Here is a 24,068-nt window from a genome sequence, read left to right as displayed (position 1 = left end):
TAGAGAAAGTAACCAAGGAGCTAAAGGGATCTGCAACCCTATAGGTGGAACAACAATATGAACTACCCAGTACCCCCCCAGAGCTCATGTCTCTAACTGCATATGTATAAGAAGATGGCCTAGTCGGCCATCAGTGGAAAGAGAGGCCCATTGGTCGTGCAAACTTTATCTGCCTTAGTACAGGGGAATGCCAGGGCCAAGAAGTGGGAGTGGGTGGGGGACTTTTGGGATAGCATTGGAAATGTAAATGAAATAAATACCTTAAAAAAAAAAAAAAGTAAAACTAACCCTTTGTGAGCCATGTGATTAAATTCCATTTACTGGAAAAGGGTGGGCATGGCTTTATTCATTTGATTCCTGGATGTGACTATCTCACAATTATACTTGTGGTTTCATAAAGCAGTAAGTCTCTCCCTTTCATTGTTGTTGCTGCTTAAACTACTAGTCCAAATCATACAAAATTGCTGCTTTTGTAGGTTGAATGCCAACATTTCATATATTCTAACGTACACATGAGCATCTGCTGCCCATGATTGAAAGAGTCCTGACTGATAGCATAGTGTCATCATCTTCAGCTTGGATAACAAAAATGAGGCAAGAAGACAATCTAAAACTGTCTCAATGTGAGTAGCAAGAGCTTAAACTTGGTGACTTCAGAACCCCCCTGTTTTTAATAACCCCAGGACAAATCCCACACAGAGTTAGGCAAGCTGACTTTTTTTTTTTTTAAATGGTAAGACTCTCATGATGAAGACAGCAATGAGTTGATTTAGACCCTGGTGTAAGATGCTTGCCTCCTCCTGAACTGACTCTGGATTTATAGTTTGGAACTTGGAGAGGTTCTGTTATAGAAGATTCTTGGGCTTGCTGCTTGATTGACAACTCTCCCCATTTTGGGAAATGTTGATGGAAGCCACGTGTATACCATGTGATTTTAACCCCCCCCCCCCCCCCCCCCTTATTCTGCTAGTCATAGCTAAATGCTTCAGGTCACTTTGTTTGAGACAAGCTGATGTCTTTAAGAAGAAAAAAAAAAAGAAAGAAATGAAATTGAGAAAAGAGAAATGAAAGATCTAGGAGGTGCTAATAGTTGAGCAGCAGCCGCCACCAGAAAAAGCTGAAGATGTGGCTCAGTGCTAGAGCCCTTGCCCATGCGTGATGTGTAAGACCCTGGATTCTGTCTTAGGCACTGTGTGTATTGGGAATTGGGTGTATCAACCCACAAACTCTTGTTTCTATGTCTCTAGCATTGCTGTGGTCCCCGTGCTTTTAAGGTGTGCCTGTTCAGCTCTGCCTTTATGAGAATACCAATATCTGGTGAAGCAACTTCCTCTCATTATAGCGCTCGCTAGAGTTGGTTTCAAAAGAGCATTAGCTAATTAAAAATGTGGGAAAGACCAAATGTCTGCGACTTAGGATTTTGTTTATAATCTCAACCATTTGCTAGCCTATAGAAGGCATTGCCTACAATTCCCTGTCCCTATAAAATCTAGAAAGGTTGCTGGCTCTACTAGGGGAAGTCCCAGTGTAAAAATGGAAATAAAGAAGTATAGGATGAAATCCCTGTCACCAAAGACTTGGTGAAGGAGGCAGCTAGTGGGAGGTCTGAGATAAGCAGCCCAGTGGCAAGTTGCAGCCTGGGTTGCCAACAGAAGGGGGTGGGGACCACAGTAGGGATCCCACTGTTCTTGATCAGGGAGAGAAAGGAACAAACAAAACAGATGAGAGGAGTGGTACCAGGAGGCACTGGGCAGAGCCTTCCAGGCTTGATGCTTTAATCATTATTTCAGAAGCTGCGTTACCTGCACATTTACCCTGGACCTCTGTGATCTTGGCTATGAGTGGGTTAATCTGGTTTTAAAGGCTATCCAAATGCTCCTAAGCTAATCCTTACATCCCTTTGTTCTTTCTATTTAACAAGAAAAGTGCTGGCAGTAATAGACCATCTGAGAGGTATAGCCAAGAGAATCACCTATGAGTGCTGTCTGAATAGGGAAAAAAAAAATTAAACCTGGCGTTCAGATGTCTATGCTTATAATCCTACATATTTCAAACCTCTTCGTAGACAGATTCTTCAAAATCTAATGATTAAGGTACACAGTTCCTTTTAAAATTGTGTGCCTGGGCATCGATCAAGCGTCATCTGTAAGATCCCAGCATAATATCACATAGCCAGTATTTTTATTGTTCTGAATTTCAGGGCTAATCTAAGTTTAAACTCTTTATTTTAGAAAACCACTAACAGCAGCTAATTAGCACATCTCATTCTGGGTGTATTTGCCAACCAATTTCAGAGACTCATTTGCCTGTTAAGAGATTTTATTGAACACCAGGACCACAGTCTCTTCTTTTTTTCTAGTAAACAGCTCATGCTTATTATCTTATTACAGGAATGCCACTGGTTAAATCAGACTCTGAATATAAATAGCCATATTACTGCCATCAGGCGTCAATGTTTATTTAGTGGCTGTGAGTCATGCGTACCTCTTTGATCGGGTTTGGAATGAGCCATTGCAGTTTTTGTTCAAAAAGGTTATTTGCAAAGGCTACAGAAGTATCAGTTAGATTAAACATGAAATTAATCAGCGTGGAATTTTATCAGCCATTTCTGCCACTGAACACCAGGTGTCAAGAGCATGTGCAAATGAGGGCCAAGCCTAATGAAGTCCCGGACAGCTTAGTAGGGAGGTCAGAGAAGATTCCAAGAGGTCTGCGGTGGTTTGGCTGAGAAATGTCTCCCATAGGCTCATAGGTTTGAACACCTGGTCCCCAGTGGGTAGTGTTGTTTGGGAAAGTTACGAACCCTTCTGGAGAAAGAGTTTTGCTGGAGGAAGTCCATCACAGAGGGGGTGTGGCCTTTGTGGATTTATAGCCCCAGCCCACTTCCTGTCTGTCTGCTGCCTGTGTGTGAACGAACTGTGATCTCTAGCTCCTTGCTCCTGCCTCTTTGCCATCCCTTCTCCATGGTGATAGGCTCTCTTCCTCGGGGATTTTAGGCCAAAATAAACCCATTTTTTCTTTTTTTGTCGGGATATTCTAGCATAAAAACAGAAAAAGTAACTTATTTAATGTCTGCCATGTGGTGGCGCACGCCTTTAATCCCAGCACTCGGGAGGCAGAGACAGGCGGTTTTCTGAGTTCGAGGCCAGCCTGGGCTACAGAGTGAGTTCCAGGACAGCCACAACTACACAGAGAAAGCCTGTCTCAGAAAAAAAAAAAAAAAAAAGACTGAGGAATGAAAAGAAGAAGGGAAGGAGGGATGAAAAGGAACAGAGAGAGTTGGACCGAAGGCCTGAGGAGTCTTCTGAATCGTTCAGCCATTTCACCTACTGTATTCCACAGTGCATGAATGAATTATACTTCTCGGCGTGACGAAAATAGAACACAAAGCAACTTAAGGAAGGCATGTTTTCTATTGCCTCATGATTTGAGAAACCACCATCCTCCGTGCTAGAAGGCGTGGCAGTGGAAGGCGGGGCGTCTGGTCACATTGCGTCCGAAGTCTGGAGGCAGAGGGAAGTGGATGTTACCGCTCAGCTAGTTTTGCCCCTCATCGTTCAATCTAAGACCGATCACTCACATGGACCGTGGGTTTTTCTCCTCCTGAGTTAAATCTCTCTGGAGAGATCTTCAAAGACACATACAAAGGTGTGTCTTGTAGGTAATTCCAAACCTAGCTGACAGTGACAATGGGAGTTAGGTAACCTAAGAAGCCAAGCACACAGATCTTTAGAATAAAGTTTAGTGTTTTCTCGCATCACGGAAGCAGATGTATGTGACACAATGAGCCTGGTAGCAAACATGGGAACTATACTTTCCAACTCAACATTGTGCTTGCTTGTGTGCATGTGGAGGCCAGAGGTCAACGCAGCCTGTCTTCTTCAGATGTTCTTCACCTTCTTTTTTTTTTTTTTTTTGAGACAGGGTTTCTTACCAAACTGGAACTCACTGATTCAGCCAGACTGGCTGGCCAGTCAGCTAGCTCTAGGGATCCTCCATTCCTCTGTCCCTGCCCCTAGCACTTGGGTATAGAGGTGTCACCAAGCCTAGCAGGTCACATGGGTGCTTGGGATCTGAATTCAGTTCCTTCTCTGTTCAAGCTATTGTCTTGGTTCCTAACTAAGCTTGCTATTTGCTTATTTATTTATTTATTTAAGATTAAAACTATCCTAGAAGAAGAGACAGATGCATATGGACTTTGGCTGGTGGTGAGACTGTGGTAGTAGATAAGAGGTGGTGGATAAGATGTGACCCTTTAACTGGAGGGCACATTTAAACCGGGGACATTCATTCATCCAACATTAGCCACCATTTCAGTTTGACAGGCACCGTGCTGAGACCGGCCTGTAAACAATACAGCACCCTGTGTTTAGTGCTTATGGTGATTCCCATCATAAATCCCTGCTGACCTCATTCTTAACCAAGCCCTCCTTACTGCGCAGCAAGCCTGACACATCTTACAGGTGACTGTCCCTTGTCCTCAAAGCTTGTGTCTAATATTCTGCACTGTCTTCAAACTTCTGTCTCCAACTCCTTTTACTCTGCATGGGTAAACCTAACCTTCTCTGCCCTGAAAACGAATACATTCACACTCATCTTCTCCTGCTGCTAACTGAGAGAGAAATACCTTTTCTCTTACGTCTGATATCCTCCTACTTGTGATTAGGACTCATTTTCTCCCTAGAGTCCTTCCACCCAGAACTTTCAGTTTTCTTCTGTCAACTAACTAGCTTGGTCTTTCTATAACCAATCAACCAAAACCAAACCAAACCAAACAAAAAACAAACAAACAAACAAACAAACAAACAAACACAATAAAAAACCTTTGCAGTAGCCCTCTTCCTTGCCAATGGCAAGTTCTTGAATGAATTGTCTACTGAGAACTCTCAGTTCCTTTGGTTCCTTGGAAGACTGAGATATGCATGCAGGTGGATTATTTGGGAGTGCTATTAGGAGCAACTCTGGGGGTCTGGGGTGGGGTGCAGGAGACAGACTGGCAGAGGAGGAAATAACAGTGTAGATGTAATAGTGGCATCACCCCAGTTCCTAGGAGCAGACAGCTTTTTAGGGCTGTCCTACACTGAGGCAAAGAGGACAGATATTTCTAGCTCTACACTAACCTGTCACTGGATCCACACAAAGCAGGTGTATACACATGGGAAAGGCAGGACCATTGGTACAGAGTAATACCTAGAAAGGGATCAGCCATGTGACACAGACAGACAACTGTCCAGGCAGATGGGAGAATGAGAGCTGAGACCTCACAGGGCTGAGGGTGGCTCAGCTTAGAAACACACTCTGCTGACACGTCAACCTTTAATATCCGGGTTTTGCCTCTCTTCTGCTCAATTTGTATTCAGTTTGGAGTTTGGATATCATACAAGAGTGAATGAAAAAGCACGCTGTGGCGGCAGGCACGCTGAGGCAGGAGGATTGAGAGTTTGAAACCAGCCTGGACTACATATAAACACTAGGTTTTAACGATGACAAAGTGTCAGTGAAAGAAATTAAAATGTTCTGTTCTTTTCCTTCAACCCCTCTATTCCATCTGCCTGCTCCCGCTACTCTGTCTGGGTGCTCCCTCTACTCTGTCTGGGTGCTCCCTCTACTCCATCTACATGCTTTCCTCTCTCTAAGGGGGAGACTAGCCAGCAAGGTCTCCCTCCTGCCTCACTTTTGCGTTTACTTCAGGGTGTATTTCTGGGAATGCTTATGTGTAGGACAAATCCTGAACGAAGCCCTGTCTCCCTGAGTACTCAGGCAGGTGGGATGGTGGGATGTGGTCACTGCTTCTTCACAGCCTTCTTTGCTCACCAATCTCCCCTTAAGTCACCTGGGCTTGTCCTTACCAATTGGCTCTATAACTCTGACCCTTGAGTTAGCTTCCTAGAGAGCCTCGGAGAAGATACTGCCTTTTCTCAAATTTTCTACTCCCAAACAACTTCCAAGACATAGCAACACCAGTCACTAGAGTAATGGTTCTCAGCCTGTAGGTCGCAACCCCTTTGTAAGACCAATGACCTTTTCATGGGAGTCACACACCAGATGTCCTGCATAACAGATATTTACATTAAGATTCACAACAGAAGCAAAATTAGTTATGAAGCAGCAACAGAAATAATTTTATAGTTGGGACTCACCACAACACGAGAAACTGTCTTGAAGTGTCACAGCATTAAGAAGGTTGAGATCCACTGTTCTAGGGAGTTCTAGACACCTGGAAAGGGCATTGGATCCCCTGGAGGCAGAGTTACAGGTGGTTGTGAGCCACTTGACATGGGTGCTAGGAACCGAACTCAGGTCCTCTGGGAGACCAGCATGCAGCCTTAAGCTCTGAGCGACCTATCACCATGAATCTACCATGACTGTATTACTCCCACCATAAAGGTCCTCAGCCATCGCATGACCACAACCCAACCCCATCCCTGCTACTGCCACTGAGCACAGCATTCCCCCACTGGCCTCCCTACAGCCCTGCTTGCCCTCCTACTAACCATCTGCCAACTGGTAGCATGACACACAATGACAACTTAATGAATATTACTGGCCAGAGTAATGAATAAGTTTATCACACAGTTATAACTGGTTACAAAACATTGAAGTGCAAAGTTTAAAAAAAATTGTCCTGGGTGTAGTAATTACTCAACACCTTCTGATTCCTTCCTTTCTGTTTCTCTATTTCTAAAACCTAACCAGGTCCTTAGGAGTTTTAAATGAGTCTGGCAGGTAGAGCATGGAGCACAGTGAGCTCGGAGCTTTGTGCAGTTAACCAATCAGCTTCTCACAGATTCTTTTCCTATTTCTTCTCCTAACCTCCTGGGAGGTAAAATCATTTTAAAGCATTCAATTCAAAACTGAGTAAATTCTAGGCAGGTGTTGGTAGCACCTACCTGTAGTCTAAGCACTCAGAGGCATTCTAAATTTGAGGATAGTGTGAGCTATTTACCAAAACCCTGTTTGATATATACAGGTATATTTCATATACATATACATGTTTATATATATACACACATATATATAATATTAGGCTGCATTTTTGAATGAGACATACATCTTGATATATCATACATATAAAGATACATATGAGAGAAAGAGAGAGAGAGAGAGAGAGAGAGAGAAAGGGAGAAACAGATTACATTCTGTTTCCTATAGCTAACATGACCAGCATCACAATATAACAGAAAGGGTATAGAGCACTCTATACCCTTTTTTACATATTTTTTTACATAAAAAAATGTAATAGAAACCTAAGCTGTCATGAAATAGCTATCAGAGAACTGTTGATGTGCCTGTAACATATTTTTATGGATTAAAAAGACAATTTTATCCTCATCACTTAAAACTGATATTTAATTAGAAAAGTAAAATATGTCGGGCGTTGATGGCACATGCCTTTAATCCCAGCACTTGGGAGGCAGAGGCAGGCAGATTTCTGAGTTCGAGGCCAGCCTGGTCTATAGAGTGAGTTCCAGGACAGCCAGGGCTATACAGAGAAACCCTGTCTTGAAAAACCAAGGGGAAAAAAAAAAAAAAAGAAAGAAAGAAAAAAGAAAAGTAAAATATAAAATAAATATATAAATGTGATATATAATACATGTTATATATAATATAAATAAATATAATAATATACATATAAATATATAAATAAAATAAAAAATACATTCGACTTTATTTAAGCTTTTATTTTTTAATCTATAGGCTTATTTAATGACTAAATATTTGATTAAAATTTAAAATACCAGATGAACAAGCCAAGTCTCTTCAAACAGTATTTAGGAGATAATTACACTCAATACTTAGGAAATAATTTTAGAATTGTTAATCCCTGTAAGCAAAGAAATGTCCATAAGACTGTTTAATACCTGCTTGTAGCTCTTTATGTCTTCAGATCAAGATGAAATAAGCAGAATATGTTACATTTGTATTTTTTTTTCAGCATATTTGACATTATTCATCGAAAATACAATAAAGGTTGTTTCTGTTTCTGTTCAAATTTTAGCCAGGTTCCCTGTCCACATCCATCTTTATTGGTTCAACTTCATGGTTTTTGATTAAATGAAACAAAATCTCCCATAAAACTTTAAAATTATTTTTAAAAAAACTTCAAAATGATATAAAAAAGACTCTTCCAAAAATTTACTTTCTGGGCTGGTGAGATGGCTCAGGGGGTAAGAGCACCCGACTGCTCTTCCGAAGGTCCAGAGTTCAAATCCCAGCAACCACATGGTGGCTCACAACCATCCGCAACGAGATCTGGCGCCCTCTTCTGGAATGTCTGAAGACAGCTACAGTGTACTTACATATAATAAATAAATCTTTAAAAAAAAAAAAAATTTACTTTCTTCTATCTGTTATTGTTTTAGAGTTTTTGCCCATACCAATGAATGATCAAAGTTTTGTAAAAAAAAAAAAAGCAGATATGTGCAGATCTTATCATATGTCATCTTACACAGAGTATAGCATGCTGTCTCTATTCTTGCGTTTCACTTTCTAACCTCACTACATATTCTGTAACCCCTGACCACCTTCTCCATATCTTCTCTGTCCCTCTTTTGGTTATCCCTGCTTCAGTGTGGGCTGCAGTTTCTCCAGACACTCTCCTATGACAGACAATGTAAGATGCCCCCAAACCTCTGCAGATTGTAACTACTGTTATGTCTATACGTCCTTCCATGACCATGGGGCAGAGTTTGAGGATAAAATCACGTATGGGACATCGCTAGCCAGTAAGGCATGTGTGCGGCCATCGGATACGATGAATTAATTCCCCGGTGGAAGCGGTTCCCCTGCTATAATCGGAACTGCTCTGCATTTCAGACGTGAACGTGGGACTTGGCTACATTCTCCCACAGCCTTCCTAGCAGAATGACTTGTCAAGGTTTTTAGCTGTTGACAGCTTGATTAGAAAAAAGAAAAACCCGGGGTGTGGTGGCGCACGCCTTTAATCCCAGCACTCAGGAGGCAGAGGCAGGCGGAATTCTGAGTTCGAGGCCAGCCTGGTCTACAAAGTGAGTTCCAGGACAGCCAGGGCTAAACAGAGAAACCCTGTCTCGAAGAAAAAAGAAAGAAAGAAAAAAGAAAAAAAAGAAAAAAGAAAAGAGAAAAACTGCATTGATCACATTTTAATTCACATACCTGTTATTTTAGAGTTGAACACATTTCTTCATCTTTATAAATTGTTTTTGTCTTTTCTATGAATTTTCTATTTAATTTTTAGCAATTCCTAGTTTCCTCCCCCGCCCCGGTGCCAATCCTCCCACCCCCCTCATTTTTTTTAATTAAAAAATTTTGATATATTTTGATCTTTTCTCTTCCCAAACCCCTCCATATCTTCCCAGCCTTCCTCCCTATCCAATTTCCTGTTCTTCCCCTCTTTCAAAAAAACAGGCAGGTGGAGCATACACCCCTTACCCCCCTTACCCCGCCCAGCCTAGATGACTCCCTCTGGGTGCCATGCAGAGGCTAGAGCCACTAAGATGAGCAAGTAGGTAGTGGAGGGATGGAAGAGAAGCGGAGTAGAGTGCTATACCACATCCCACTGTGGAAGCTGCGGTGTTACACAGTATCCCCTTTGCCCAAACAGCTTTTCCTGCAAATGGTCATTGCAAGCCTCTGGTTTCTGCTACACTAGCAATATTGAATCCTCACTGGGACTCCTCCCAGATATCCTGTTGTTGTCTTGCATTGTCCTGTAGCTTTGGTTCTTCAGGACCAGTCCTTCACTAGGTCTAGCAGTTCATAGATGGGGCAAATGTTGGGGTAGGCAAACTCAAAGTCCTGGATCTAGTCCTGGGTGAAAGCTGAGTGCTCTTCTGCACCCATACCACCAGGGACAGTTCTACTGTGCTGTCCAGGTGAGGTGCAGGACCTGCTTTCCAGAGTGTTGAAGCTGGTGCATGGCAGGGCCAGCCCTCCTGCTCTCATGTAAGGCATTTTCTTAATTAGTGATTGATGGGGAAGGGCCAAACCCATCTGTGCTGTCTCTGGGCAGGCATTATTCCTGTATTCTATAAGAAAGAAGGCTGATCAAGCCATGAGGAGCAAACCAGTGGCAGCAATCAGCTCCTGCTTCCAGGTCCCTGCCCTGCTTGAGTTCCCACTCTGACTTCGTTCGATGATGAAGGAAGTGTAAGCCAAATAAACTCTTTTCTCCCCAACGTTCTTTTTGGTTATGGTGCTTTGCTGCAGCAATAGGACCCCTAACTAAGGCACTGCCTCAAGTTGCTTTTGGGAAGTAGTAGCAGTGGGAAAAGTAACCAGTGCATTTAGCCACACTGTTTGAGAGACTTAATGACCAGTCTCCTTGCCTGACTAGTTGTGGGTATGAGAAATGATATAAAAATCACATTCACCTTCAACCTTGGAGATGTTGCAAAGTGACACATTCTTGTCCAGCAAACAGTGAAGGGACCCTGCCTGTTGGGAAGGAAAGCAGTGCGTGCAACTGTGTGTGCAGCTGTGCGTACAGCTGTGCGTGCAGCTGTTCGTGCAGCTGTGCGTGCAGCTGTGCGTGCAGCTGTGCGTGCAGCTGTGTTTGCAGCTGGCAGTCTGAGTTCTGCAGTGTTATCCCTCTTCTGCTTGTGCTCTCTGGATGACTCCCAGCACTGTCTTAGTGCCAGACCAAAAGAAGGAAGGCCATGACATCCCAGGCAGATGGCAGCAACGGGGCCTGTGTGTGTACAATAGGTAAGTAATGGTCAAGCTGAACAACCAAAGGATTTGAGATTTCTGGGAAAGCTGGCATTTCCTGAATTCAGATTCAATCTCATCTACCCAATTTCCAAGTGAGAAACAGAGGCTCCAAGGGGTGAGCAGCTCCCCCAAAGTCACAAATGTAGTTTCATCTAAAACTCTTTAAGTCTGAAATCTAATACTTACTATGTAGATAATATATAAAACCGGTAAGCTCTTTCAACACTAATCTATATTAGAAATCCACATTTAGATAAATTTTATATTTAAAAGTCATTTTGGCCAGTTATAGGCTTAATTTTTTAAGTACTGTGAACAGAACTTTTCTGAAATGCCCATAACAAAGAGGTCAGCCTGTTTCTTCATTCCTTCATTTAAAAAATACATATTTTTTCTGTATTTTATTGAGTTGTTCTTTTATTAGACATCACTCAGACACATACACTTCTATCAATACACATGCTTTGTTTGTTTGTGTCTGTTTCATTAAAAACAGATATCACTGTAAATAAGTAGGTTTGTTTTCTTTAGTTACATTCCACATCTCAGAATATTCTCAAACTAGCCTAATTGGACTCCTGTGTTTCTTAAATCTTCTAGACAACCCATTTCTACCTAGATTAATCTAATCTATTATGTTCATGCTTCCCAAAGTGATAATAATCACCAGGGTGCTTGTCAGACATACAATATTCACACCCTCCCACACCAGAGGCTCTCCAGGACCAGAAATGCATAATTTTAACACAGATGCAAATTTTAGAAAATGATTTCGTATTAGTTTGAGGAATTTAACTCTCAGCTGGCAGCTTCACCCTAAATCCTCTTACGTGTGGATTATCCCAAGGCTCTGAGGGCAATGCCAGTAAAACTTCTGGCCTATGGCAGAAACACTGGAGAAGTTACAGCTTCTTAACCCAGGCAGTTCATCCCCAGTCTGCGGGTGCCTTGAAATCGAGAGAGCTCCTTAGACTGAGTAGGTCATGTGTGTCCTGTCAGCCACTCACAGTGCTGTACAGCAACAGCAGTTGTTCTCTCTCTCTCTCTCTCTCTCTCTCTCTCTCTCTCTCTCTCTCTCTCTCTCTCCTTCATTTCTTCTCTCCCTTTTTTGGTATTGATTTTTTATTGAAAATTGTCGCGTCCGCTCCCGACCAGCAAGAACGACACGACCACCAGTCCTTCTAACAGCAGTTTATTCAGCAAACTTCATTCTTCATCTCTCTTCTTTCTCTTCATCTATACCTCCCTCGAACCCTGGGCCTTTCACTCTTATATACTCTCAGTTCCCATCCACTCACAGCAGGCCACGTCACCTCACCAGGTACGCAGCTTCAGCTAATCAGGGCAGCAGGGACATATCTCCACCAAAATGGATTCACCAGTATCCTGGTACACCTGCGCAGCTCTCACGATGGTTGTGGCTTATATTCATTCAGGTGAGGAAGTCAGGTGCAAGTCATAAGACTTAGCTGCAGTCCCTGGCACCTTCTTGGGACTGCTGCCACACCCGCTCCTCACAGAAAATAGATTTTTTTTTTAAAGATTTATTTATTTATTATATGTAAGTACACTGTAGCTGTCCTCAGACACACCAGAAGAGGGCATCAGATCTCATTTCGGGTGGTTGTGAGCCACCATGTGGTTGCTGGGATTTGAACTCTGGACCTTCGGAAGAGCAGTCGGGTGCTCTTACCCACTGAGCCATCTCACCAGCCCAGAAAATAGATTTTTAATACAATATATTCTGATTATGATTTCTCCTCCCCCAACTCCTCCCATATCCTTCCCACTCCCCCACCCACCCAAATCCACACTCACATCCTTTCCTTCTCATTCATTAGGATGCCAACAGGCACCAAAAAAATATTATTAAAATAAAGTGAGATAAAATAAAAGCATAAAATATAGGAAAAAAACAAACAACAAACACACAAAAGAAAAAGAACAAAACAAACAAGCAAACAAACCAAACTCAAGAAACATATACAGATGCAGAGACACACACATTTGTACACATAGATATCCCATAAAAACAAAAACCTGGAAACCATAATATATATAAAAAGGGTCTGTAAAGGAATAGATTTATGAGACAAAGAACTTCCAAAAATGTCATAGAATTCTTTTTCTCTTGGCCATCTACTGCCCTGAAAAGTGGGTTGTATACCCAGTGAGAATCTATTGTAGAAAACTACTTTTTCCACTTGTGAGCAGTTAACGGTTGGAGGTAGCTTCCAGGTTAAGGATGTGGGCTTGTGTCCACTTCCCTCCCCTCTCATGTCTGTGATCCTGTCACGGCTCAGGTCTGTGCAGGTCATGAGTGTGCTGCAACAAAAACTCTCTGTGCGTTCATGCGTGCTTTGGTACTGCCGCTACATTAAAGGTCTTGTGTCCTTCATCCCCCTGGCTCTTCTAATCTCTCCACCTCCTCTTCCATGGGATTCCCTGATCCCTGAGGGGAGGGAATTAATGGAGACATCCCACTTAGTACTGAGCATTCCACACTGTCCAGCTGTGGGTCTCTATATTTATTCTCATCTATGGTGGGAAGACGCATCTTCAATGAAGGTTGAGTTGAGTATAGCAGAATGTCATTAGAAGTCATTTTATTGTTATGTTCTTTCCTGGACCAATAGAAGCTGATTTTCTCCCAGGTCCCTGGTCTATCTGGTCTCAGGTGCTTGGCCATCCAGGCAGTGTTGGGGTGGGCTTCATCTCATGGAGTGGGCCTTAAATACTATCAGATATTGGTTGGTTACTCTGTCAACTTTGGGCCACTATTACCCTAGCATCTTGGTCACCATCACCCCGGCTCCTTTTCATTAAAGCAATAAGGCTATCAGTTTGAGCCTTGCATGAGTTTACCTTTGTGATTTACATAACATTATTTGGGACTATTTTTTAGCACTTAAAATTTAATAAATGAGTGGTTATTTAATGCAAGGCATTATGGGGTGGGAAGCAGGATTAAAAGCTGCTAAGAAAAACAAACAAGGTACTGAGGCTATAAAAACACATAGGCAACAGTTCCTGCTTTAGAGGAACTTAGGTCCACTTAGGGGATAAAACAAATAAATAACCATTAAAACTTGGCCATCAGAATGGCCAAGGGAAAGCAAGCCTAAAGAAAGCATATTCATTGCAGCAATTAAGCCAGTTTAGTACTGGGGGGGGGGAGAATTAATAAAATAGAATAATAAACACAGAGATAGATTTAACTGTATAAACATAATTAATATTTGATGGACTTTCCCTTCAAACGGATAGGGAAAATGCAGATCGTTCAATAAATTATTTAGAGACAACTGGCTAAATTTTTTGTAAAATAAGTTAAGCCGAATCCTTCTTGTTCCTTGTATCAAGTTAATTCCCAGTTTTAGGGAACTGGGGGGAGAGCTCAGTCAATAAAGTGCTTGCTGTGTATGGTGAAGACCTGAGTCAATCCCCAGCACCGCGTAAGAGCTGACACAGGCATGTGCCTGTATTGCACCAGGCTAAAGCTGGAACCCTATCTAAGACATTTATGACAGGTTCATCCTCTCTCATCTTCATGCGTGGTTCAAGATGTGAGTGCTTAGATTTCTGCCTCAGCTACCAGGTCGACCAGCTTCTGCTCCTCCTTCCATTCTTCCCCATGATGGTGATGGGCTCTTTGTAGCTCTGGGACCTAAGCATACATAAACCCTTCCTCTGTAAGTTACCTTCGTCATGGTATCCTATCACAGCAATAGAAACGTAACACACTCCTGCTAGAGTTGGCTTTTACTGCGTTCAGGGGGCTGTACTTGTGCTCTCATGTATTTGATCATCACCTCCACATGCTTTTGAGGCAGGCCAGGCCTGAAGATCTGTTGATGACTAGCTATCATATTCAACGTGCCTCTCTGTGTTCTTCAGTGTGACTTTGGCCCCTTTCTTGATCGTCCTTGTCAGCTTTTTTAAGGTCATCCTTGGTTTTTGGTTCTGGAACCCATGCAGAGAAAATGACCCTGTAGTTTCTTAGTGTCTTCCATCTATACTCGGAGAGCTTATCTGATGGATCCGTGTTTTCCCAGCTTCAGAGCAGACTTCATCTTTGAAAGCTGCTCTCAGCCTCATCACCTCGCCATTCAGCACTAGCTGCTTGGGCTTCAGTTACCTTGGCTGGCTGGTCCTTAAGCCTCTCTCTCACGTGCCCAGAGACAAGCGTTGCATCCCAGGTGAGTACGTCTCAGGTTAGATACCTGCTACTAGTACTGGCTGGAGGGAGAAACTCTAAGCTCAGGCAGAGGTGGGTGGCAACCGTTGGTTGGGAGGGTGGTTCACGTTTGCTTATGTTCTCCATACTGCCCCTTTGATCTAAAAATTCTATATATCAAATTAAGGATTACTCAAATATCTGTACAAAGTTGGATGCGCAGATTCCTTTATTGTGGTGTCATTAGTTTTGGGAGGGACTAGCAGTAATAAGCAATGCTAAGGACTTTGTAATATAGCCCAATGATGGCTTAAAGCCCTCCGATCTTATGCTTAAGAGAAATTTTTGCCTAATGAGAAATCATAAAATATAATGTATTTTAAGCAGAATATTTGACCTAAGCTATGGAAATGTAGAGCTTCATCAATCTTTCCATGTTAAGACATGCTCTTCTCTGAGGATGAGTTTACTGATAGAGTTCTCCCTTCTTGCATTGAACCACCCACCTCCTCAGTCTTGCCTCTCCCTCTCACCTTGCATACATGGTCTCTGTGGCTTCTGTTCACTAACATCTATCTCACCATGAGAGGAAACCCACTTGTTTTCTCTCATTCCCTTCTGTCTCTTTCTTGGCACAGCTAGAATTGTCTCATACTATAAATGTCACTTCAGAGATCTCTTACCACATGTGAGGTGAACCAGGAAGTGAGTTCCCCTCAGAACACGCTGGTGCCACGATCTTAAACTTCCCAGCCTTCTGAACGGCAGGAGAGTTCTGTTGTTTATAAGTCACCTGCACCATTATGGCAGCCTGAATGAACTGCGACTGACGCTGGACAGTTAAACTAATCCTGGTCAGCTTTAGCATTGTTCTGACTCAGGGGTGTGTGAGTTAGTGCTCTGTTCCTACAGCAGCAGTGGGGGTGGAGGAAGTCTTGAGTGAGTGAATATAAAGGAGATAAAGCACAAGCGAAGGACCCCCAAAGCCTCAGACCCATGGGCGCATGGCAAAGCAAAAGGAGTGAGGCTCAAAGGAGTGGTGATGCCTCTCTGGTCTGAGAGCAAATGTTAGCAGAGCACACAAAGGCTCGCAAGCAGAGCTTCCTCTGCGTGTTTATAGTTGAGCCTGGGCTCTAGAGAACTCCTACTGATTCTGCCTAACTCTTCACCCCGTGATTAATAATAATAATAATAATAATAATAATAATAATAATAATAAACTTGCCTGAGGTTCCTGGTTGTTGCATGGTAGATACATAGACTCCCTCAGAGCAAACCTGGGTCCTGCTTCTCATCTTCTCTCTCTCTCTCTCTCTCTCTCTCTCTCTCTCTCTCTCTCTCTCTCTCTGTGTGTGTGTGTGTGTGTGTGTGTGTGTGTGCTTTTCCTTCATCCCCTCATGGCCCCTAATCAGGAGTCCAGGACTAGGCCATGCTAGATACAGCATACAGCAAAATACTTGGGATGATGAATGAATAATGTATAAGAAAGGTGTGGCTGGGTATGGTGGTATATGGCCCAGCTACTCCAGAGACTGAGATGAGAGGATCACTTGAGTCCATAAGGTGGTGGTGGTGGTGGTGGTGGTGATGGTGATGATTATAAAATAAATGTGTGTGCATGCTAGTGCACTTCCCAAAGAGGCCAGAAGAGGGCATTAGATCTCTTGAATCTGGAATTACAGGTGATTGTGAGCCATCTGATGTGGGCCCTGAGAACCAATCTGTTGCAAAAGCTATAACGACTTGTAACTACTGAGCCATCTCTCCTGAGCTCACAAATTTAAAGCAAGCCTAGGCAACACGGTGAGATCGTATTTCAAATATAGAAAAACTAATTTTTTAAAAAAATGTTTAAAAGAAAGGAAAGTTTCTTTTGACTCCACAGCCCGGGTTCTATTTCTCTGTTGTTTGGGTCTATAGTTAAGCAGCGTGGCATGGTGGGTACCCAGGATGGAGAGAGAGCCATGATGTAAGCAACAGGAAGAGGAAAGGGTCATGCTGACTGACTCCCTTGAGGACACACCCCCGGTGACCTAAGGACCTCCTACTAAAGCCCCCCCTTGTCTACAGGTTACCAGTCTCCAGTGGCACAACTCTGAGGACTCACGCCCGTAATACACGGCCCAGTGGGGGACATTTGGGACAGCAACTATAGCATGGATCTCAAGCCACCAAGCAGAGTTGTACCCCTTAGAGCCAATCTGGCCGTTTAGGACCCACTTATCATTGTATCCTGAGGGCTATCTTAGGTAAGGTGGCTCTTGTCAGCAGGAACCATTTACTAGAGAAACGGAACAGGTAGGAGGCCTTGATACCAATACTCATAGCAGCTAGGGAAATCTTCAGTATAACAGATATCAGAGCTTTGCATGTGTGGTTGTTTTGGGTTACTATGTAGCCCAAGATGGCCTTGAACCTATGATCCTTTGCCTCCATCTCCTTGCAGCTGTCTATTTAAAAGGCATACTACACCCACCATGCTTCAGAGGGTAGAAAAGTTACCGTCTAAATGGCTTACCTGAGATAGAGTTTTCCTTTCAAGTTATTGGTTATTACATGATCTAAATTCTGTGCCCCCCCCCCAAAAAAAATACAGGGTAATGGTATTGAGGAATCTGTGAGGTTGTGAGGGTTCTGTCCTTGTAGGTCTTATAAAAGAGGCTTAGGGGAGCTTCCGTGCCTTCTGTACTGCAAGGGCTCATAGAGAAGGTGCCACCTCTTGACACACTAGTGGGTAAATGATGGAGTTCTCAGCTAGGACAGCTAGGACTGTTAAGCAGGGGGTTCTGGTGTTTATGAAGGACTGAGAGGAAGGGATTTTATCAAAGCATTTCTCTAAGGTGGGTTCAATTTCACTCACCAGCTGAGAAATTCATGGTAATGTAACAACGGTAGAGTCATCATTGCCACTGCAGACCAGATGGGGCTTATGCTGAGCCTGAAGGGGGAAAGAAAACTTGGGGGGTTGGAGAGATGGTTCAGTGGTCACAAATGCATACTACTCTTGCAGAGGACCTGTGTTCAATCCCTACCATTCATGCCAGGCTGCTCATGCCTGTAGCCCTAGCTGCAGGGGTTCCGATGCCTGTGGCCAACCAACTTAGGCACCTGAATTACATGTATATACACACATGCATGCAAAATTAATAAATCTTTTTAAAAATCCAAACAAGTCAGGCAGTAGTGGTAAACACCTTTAATTCCAGCACTTGGGAGGCAGAGGCAGGTAGATCTCTGTGAGTTCAAGGCCAGTCTAATCTGGCAACTTCCTGAATAACCAAGGCTACACAGCAAAATCCTGTCTTGAAAACCAAAACCAACAACAACAGCAAAAATCCAAATACCTCAGGGTCACATTTTTTGTGATAGGGCAATGTTAAAATGTAGGGCTGGGGGAAAGTTCAATGGTAGAGGACTTGCTTAGGATATGGGAAGCCCCGGGTTCATCCCTGCACTCAAACACAAGATTAATGTGACGATTGCTCTGTACACTGTGGCTTTATTTTTATATCGCTAGGACACAGGGGAAAAAATAAAATAGATTTGTCCCTCTCTGTTATTGAAAATGTGGCTAGTTCTTTCAATTCTAGTGCTTAGGAAACTGGAGTGGGTGGAGTTACCAGTATTTTCATTATTTAGAGGGGAATAGGGCATCCTACAAACATGGCCGTGCCTAATGGCCCTACCCTCATTTATACTGACAATCATGTAGATTCTAAGAGTAAGCTTAGATTTAAGGTAGTTTTATATACATAAAAATAGCCCACATGGTATGGAAATTTCCCTATACCCTGTATGCAGTTTCTATTGTTAATCTTAGTTTTCATACTAATTAGCTAATAAGCTACCATTGATGCATAATTATTAAAATCTCAATTATAATCAGGTGTCCTTGGTGTTTACCAAGTTTTCTTTCTTCTTCTTCCTCTTCCTCTTCCTCTTCCTCTTCTTCTTCTTCTTCTTCTTCTTCTTCTTCTTCTTCTTCTTCTTCTTCTTCTTCTTCTTCTTCTTCTTTTCTTCTTTTCTTCTTCTTCTTCTTCTTCTTCTTCTTCTTCTTCTTCTTCTTCTTCTTCTTCTTCTTCTTCTTCTTCTGTCTGAGGATCCTTTAAGGAGTCTGCATTTTGTTAAATCATCATGTCTGCTTTAGGCTTCTTTGGGCTGCAGCAGTGTCATGAACAGACTTTGTTTTGGACAGTTTTGAGGAATACTGGATGGGTAGTTTGTAGATCACCCTGCAACTTGGACTTGCCCGGTGCTTTCTTTAGGATGAAACTGGGATTGTGGTTTAGGAAGTTGTGCCATGGAGGTAAATTGCTATCCTCACCGAACAGTATCTAAGATACACTTCATCAAGTGATAAGACACTCTTGATCAAGTGATAAGGTACGGTTGATTAAGCGATAAGCTGCACGGTAAGATCAGGTGATGAGGTAAGTGATCAAATGATGAGATAGCCTTGATCAAATGATGAGATAGCCTTGATCAAATGATGAGATAGCCTTGATCAAATGATGAGATAGCCTTGATCAAATGCCAAGATACATAAGGGTGGCAGGACCAGGACGGTTGAGGTGCCAATGACCTGACCAGGTAAAGGACCTGGAGACAGTGTTCTCTTTGGAGCAGGGAGAAGCTCTGGAAAAGAGAGTTCATGGTTGAAGTGTCATCAGCTGAGGTTCTGCTCCTGGAAACACCCGAGAGGAGTGACTGGCACACAGCCCCTGCTGGCTGCACCTGCCACGAAAACCACCTCTCAGAATTCCTCCCAGACTGACTTCTACGCATACCTGGAAGTGACCACAAAGTCTTTCTGGAGTTTGGGCTCTGAGTTTGTAGATGTAATGGGAGGAACTGGTAACATATTAGCTTTCCCCCAGCTATTTATTGTTGGGAAAACCAGTGGATACTCCAGGTCAATCAAGAGAACTGTGGCTGTAGTCTTCCCAGAGGAAGTGGACTAGACATCCGTTCCATGAGATCTGTGTGACTCTAGAAAGAACTTAAGGACAGCAAGGGGCATGTTAATAGCACTTCTCTATGCATGTCAGTCAGCCAGTCAAGGCTCTATTGATTTCCTCAGACTGAGACGTGTGGCACTTTACTGTAACAAACCAAATAGCTTAAAACAACAAAATTGCTGTCCTGGAGCAGGTATGGCAGGGCACTCTATAATTCTAGCACGAAATCCTGCCTCAGGAAACGAAACAGACATTGTTGCCTCATGTACTGGAGAAGTCTGCAGTCACTGTACTGGCAGAGCCGTATTCTTCTCGACCACCGGTGGGACAGGTTCCTCCTGGCCATGTCCAGCGTGGTGGTTAGTAACAGCTCTTGCAATACTAGGGTTGTCACTTCAGTCATCCAGTCTTTGCCTCTGATATCATGTGACATCCTGCTTCTATGTCTTTATTCAAATTTCCCTTTTAAAAAAATATGGCTATTAATCATATCACACTTAGGGCTCATCCTGTTCTAATATGACCCCCTCTTAAGTTAGTTATTTCTATAATGTTTCCATTCACAGGTTCTGAGTGAACACACATTTTAGAGCAGATACCATTCAATCCTGTATTAGGTGAGGGTATTTCTTTTCTTTTTTCTTTTCTTTTGTTTTCTTTCTTTCTTTCTTTCTTTCTTTCTTTCTTTCTTTCTTTCTTTCTTTCTTTCTTTCTTAAATGTGTCTGTTTATCTACTTTTATTTTTGCAACTCCCTTCCAACCGATAAAGTTTATTCTAGTTTGATAAGATAAAATACAACAAATTACACTTAGTGAAGAGTCAGTACTGCAGAAGTTACCGGTGCCAATTAGTACCTTGGGCTAGGAATCTTCCTACAAGCACTGCCAAATCACGTTGAAAATACAGGAAGGAGTGTGGGCTGCTACGCCTGGGAAGTGCCCAGGTCAGAGAAGAGGGCGCAGCGCTCTGACTGCTTCTGGGATGAGCTACTAGTTTCCTGTATATGGGGTTTCCCCTGGGATACTTTAGACGCTGCAGCAGTGCCCTGTCCTGAGCAAATGTGCTGGGAGCAGGGCAGCTTGGAAACTGAGCTGAGATACCTGCAGCTCCATCCCCACCCCACCCCCACCCACCGCTGGATAAACGCTCCCTGGGAGTCAGGACTGTTTTCTCAGGCTGTGAGGAACTGGGGGCCCATAGGGTAGTGATTTCTTTCACGACAGCCACACCCCAGGCTGGCCTTGATTAGTCACAGCACGTGCTTAACTCCGCCTCACTCTGTTCCCCTGATGTTCTGCACGTCCCACCATCCAGCGGTGCGGTGCGTGCTTACCCCTCCCTGGAGCTGGTTGGGTGGAACAAGATCCCCTGTAGCACGTTCCATTGGAGCAGCCGGGAGGCAGGTTTAAAGCTTGGGCTTTCAGCACAACTGAGTAAAAAGTCCCTTCTGATAGGTGGAGGTAAGAGAGGGATTGTCTCAGGGGGAGGAAGAGGTCTAAAGCGAAGGAAGAGGGAGGAACAAGAGAGGCCAGTGAGAGAAAACAAAACATTGCTTTGTCTTGTTTCATATTCTGAGTATAGATGTAAACACACACACACACGCGCACACACACACACACACAAACTCACACACATGCGCACACGCACACACACGTGATGTGAGAGCAGAAGGGAGACTATTTGTAGGGAGGAAGGGAACCATCTGGGGTAAGGGGCAGTTATGGAGTCAAATATGAGCAAAGTGCAAAAATAAACATGTATGAAAATGTGAAGCCCATTATTTTGTACATACAAACTAAAGAAAAAAATAACCCCATAACTGGATCTTTAAGGGGGTAGTGGTGGTGATTTTTAAAAAACAAAAAACAACTGTTTCTAGACCTGAAACTCTTAAAGAATGTCACAATCAAGTACAGTCTCTCAGATGACTGGTGACCGGCTTTCTTCATTTCCACACAGCAGTTTAAAACCCTTTAGCAGGGTAAAAGGTAACCCAAGGGTGAGAAAAAAATCTCTCCCAAATCTGCTCCATCCTGGACCCAAGGCCATGCCTTCCTGATCTATGTGCAGTCGCTGTTTGCTGGACTTCCTGTGTCCACTTCTGGGGACTTTGCTTCATCATCCCATCCTGTCCTGTCCCTTGACACGACTTTGATTCCCATTTCATGAAAGGGACTAGAAACTCATTAACTAACACGCCCCACACCTTAGTTATTGGCATCCTAAGTCTAATTCTGCGTGACCCCAGACCTGGGCTTTTGCTCACTCCCTTGACTCTCAGAGGAAACGACACCCTAAGAAGTGTTCTCTGCAGACAGGCTGAGAGCCATGGACATCCTAGCTGTGAGCTGCTATACTTTTTATTTCCCGTATCACCATTTTGTCAGTGTGCCGCATTCAATAGCTCACCTGATTTTTCACTACTATGTGTGCTTTACCCAATACGTGTGCTCCAGGTCCACACCTTTATGCATTTGCCATACCACTTACCCTTGGATGTGCAATTATTTTTAACTAGAATATGCAGAAAAGTCCAAATGAAAAAAAAATAATGATCACCCATATTCCTGCAGTCCACAGTTAGCCAATGTTGGCATACTTGCTTCTAGGGTTGATCCGGGCCTTAAACCAGAACAAGCTACCTACTATTCATGCATGTTCCGTGAAGTGATGGTTGGAGCACAGAAGAAAGCCAAGTTGCCAGGACATCGTAACAGTTGTACTCCTTCTTTCTCTGTTCAGAGATAGCTATAAATATGTATGCCTTCCCTCAGTATTAAAAATATTTACATGTGCAAAATATAGGAACTCTTCCTGTCTATACCTTCTTTTCTTAGATGATATCATGTGACATATGTCATTTTGCATCTTGCTGTTTTATTCAATGTATTTTGGAAATATAGCCACTTTATATCCACATATATACAGGTTAGTTCTTGTGAAGAGCTGTAATGGTATGTTACTGTGTGAATATCCCATGTACAACTTAGGCATGAGTGCACTTGAATGTCTGTTACTTTGCTATTATGAGCAGTACTAACCCAGCCACCTGGATCCTCAGGATTCCCACCCTGCACAGCCCATATTCACCTGTGATTGAGCCTTCTGGAGTTGTGTACAACAGCCTGCTCTGCTGTGTCTGATGGCTTTTGCCTTCATCGCCTGTATTCAAGCCTGTAGCAGTATTTACTGAGTGTCTACTAAGCATAGTACTTAGCTCTGGTGCTTTCCTTGAGTACTTACTGAGTGTCTACTAAGCACAGTACTTAGCTCTGGTGCTTTCCCTGTATTAATGCAGAGACTTGGGTCTCTGAAAAGTCCTGGAACATGAGCACTGACTTCACCATTCTTGTTTTTTGAAGGAGGGAGACAGAGATGCTGCTCATCGCTTGGCTAAGGTCACATAGCCTACAAGTTGTAGAATCTGAACAGTCCAGCCACTGTGTGCTGATTCTCTTTAATCTTTAGCTCTACATGGTTAGTGGCGTCACCCAGCCACAGATGCTGAAGCTGGGACCTTGGGGTAGTACTTATTTTTGCACTACCTGAGCCCAGACTTTCATTCTCTGTTAAACCACTTTGCTTTTTATTCTCTCTCCCTTTTCTCTCTTCCCTCCTCCATATATTTCTTTCTCTTCAAAAGCATCCTTCTGTCTCTGAGACCTCCACTTCTCTCATGGGTTTTGAAAAAGTAACATTTCGGGCTGGTGAGATGGTTCAGCTGCTGAAGGTGCTGACTGCCAAGCAGAAGATCTGAGTTCAATACCAGGAATGCACAGAGTGGAAGGAGACAATAATATCCACAATTGTCCTCTGACCTCCACAAGAGAGCTGAGCCATGTGAGGTGTGTGTGTGTGTGTGTGTGTGTGTGTGTGTGTGTGTGAAAAGAAAAAAAGTGACATTAGCCCAGGTGTGGTGGTGCACACCTTTAATCCTAGGAGTCAGAGGCGGGTGGATCTTTATGAATTTGAGGCCAGCCTGGTCTGCATAGTGAGTTCCAGGACAGCCAGGGCTATGTAGAGGCGCCCTATCTTAAGCTCAAACAAAGTAATCAAAAAACTAACAAAACAAAACAAGAGAAATAAAGAAATAAAGAAACAAAGAAACAAAGAAAGAAAGAAAGGAAGGAAGGAAGGAAGGAAGGAAAGAAAGAAAGAAAGAAAGAAAGAAAGAAAGAAAGAAAGAAAGAAAGAAAGAAAGAAAGAAAGAAAGAGAAAGAAAGGAAGGAAGAAAGGAAGA

Source organism: Mus caroli, chromosome 12 (assembly GCF_900094665.2).
Source record: "Mus caroli chromosome 12, CAROLI_EIJ_v1.1, whole genome shotgun sequence".
Taxonomy (NCBI): Eukaryota; Metazoa; Chordata; class Mammalia; order Rodentia; family Muridae; genus Mus; species Mus caroli.
This window is presented reverse-complemented; position numbering follows the sequence as displayed.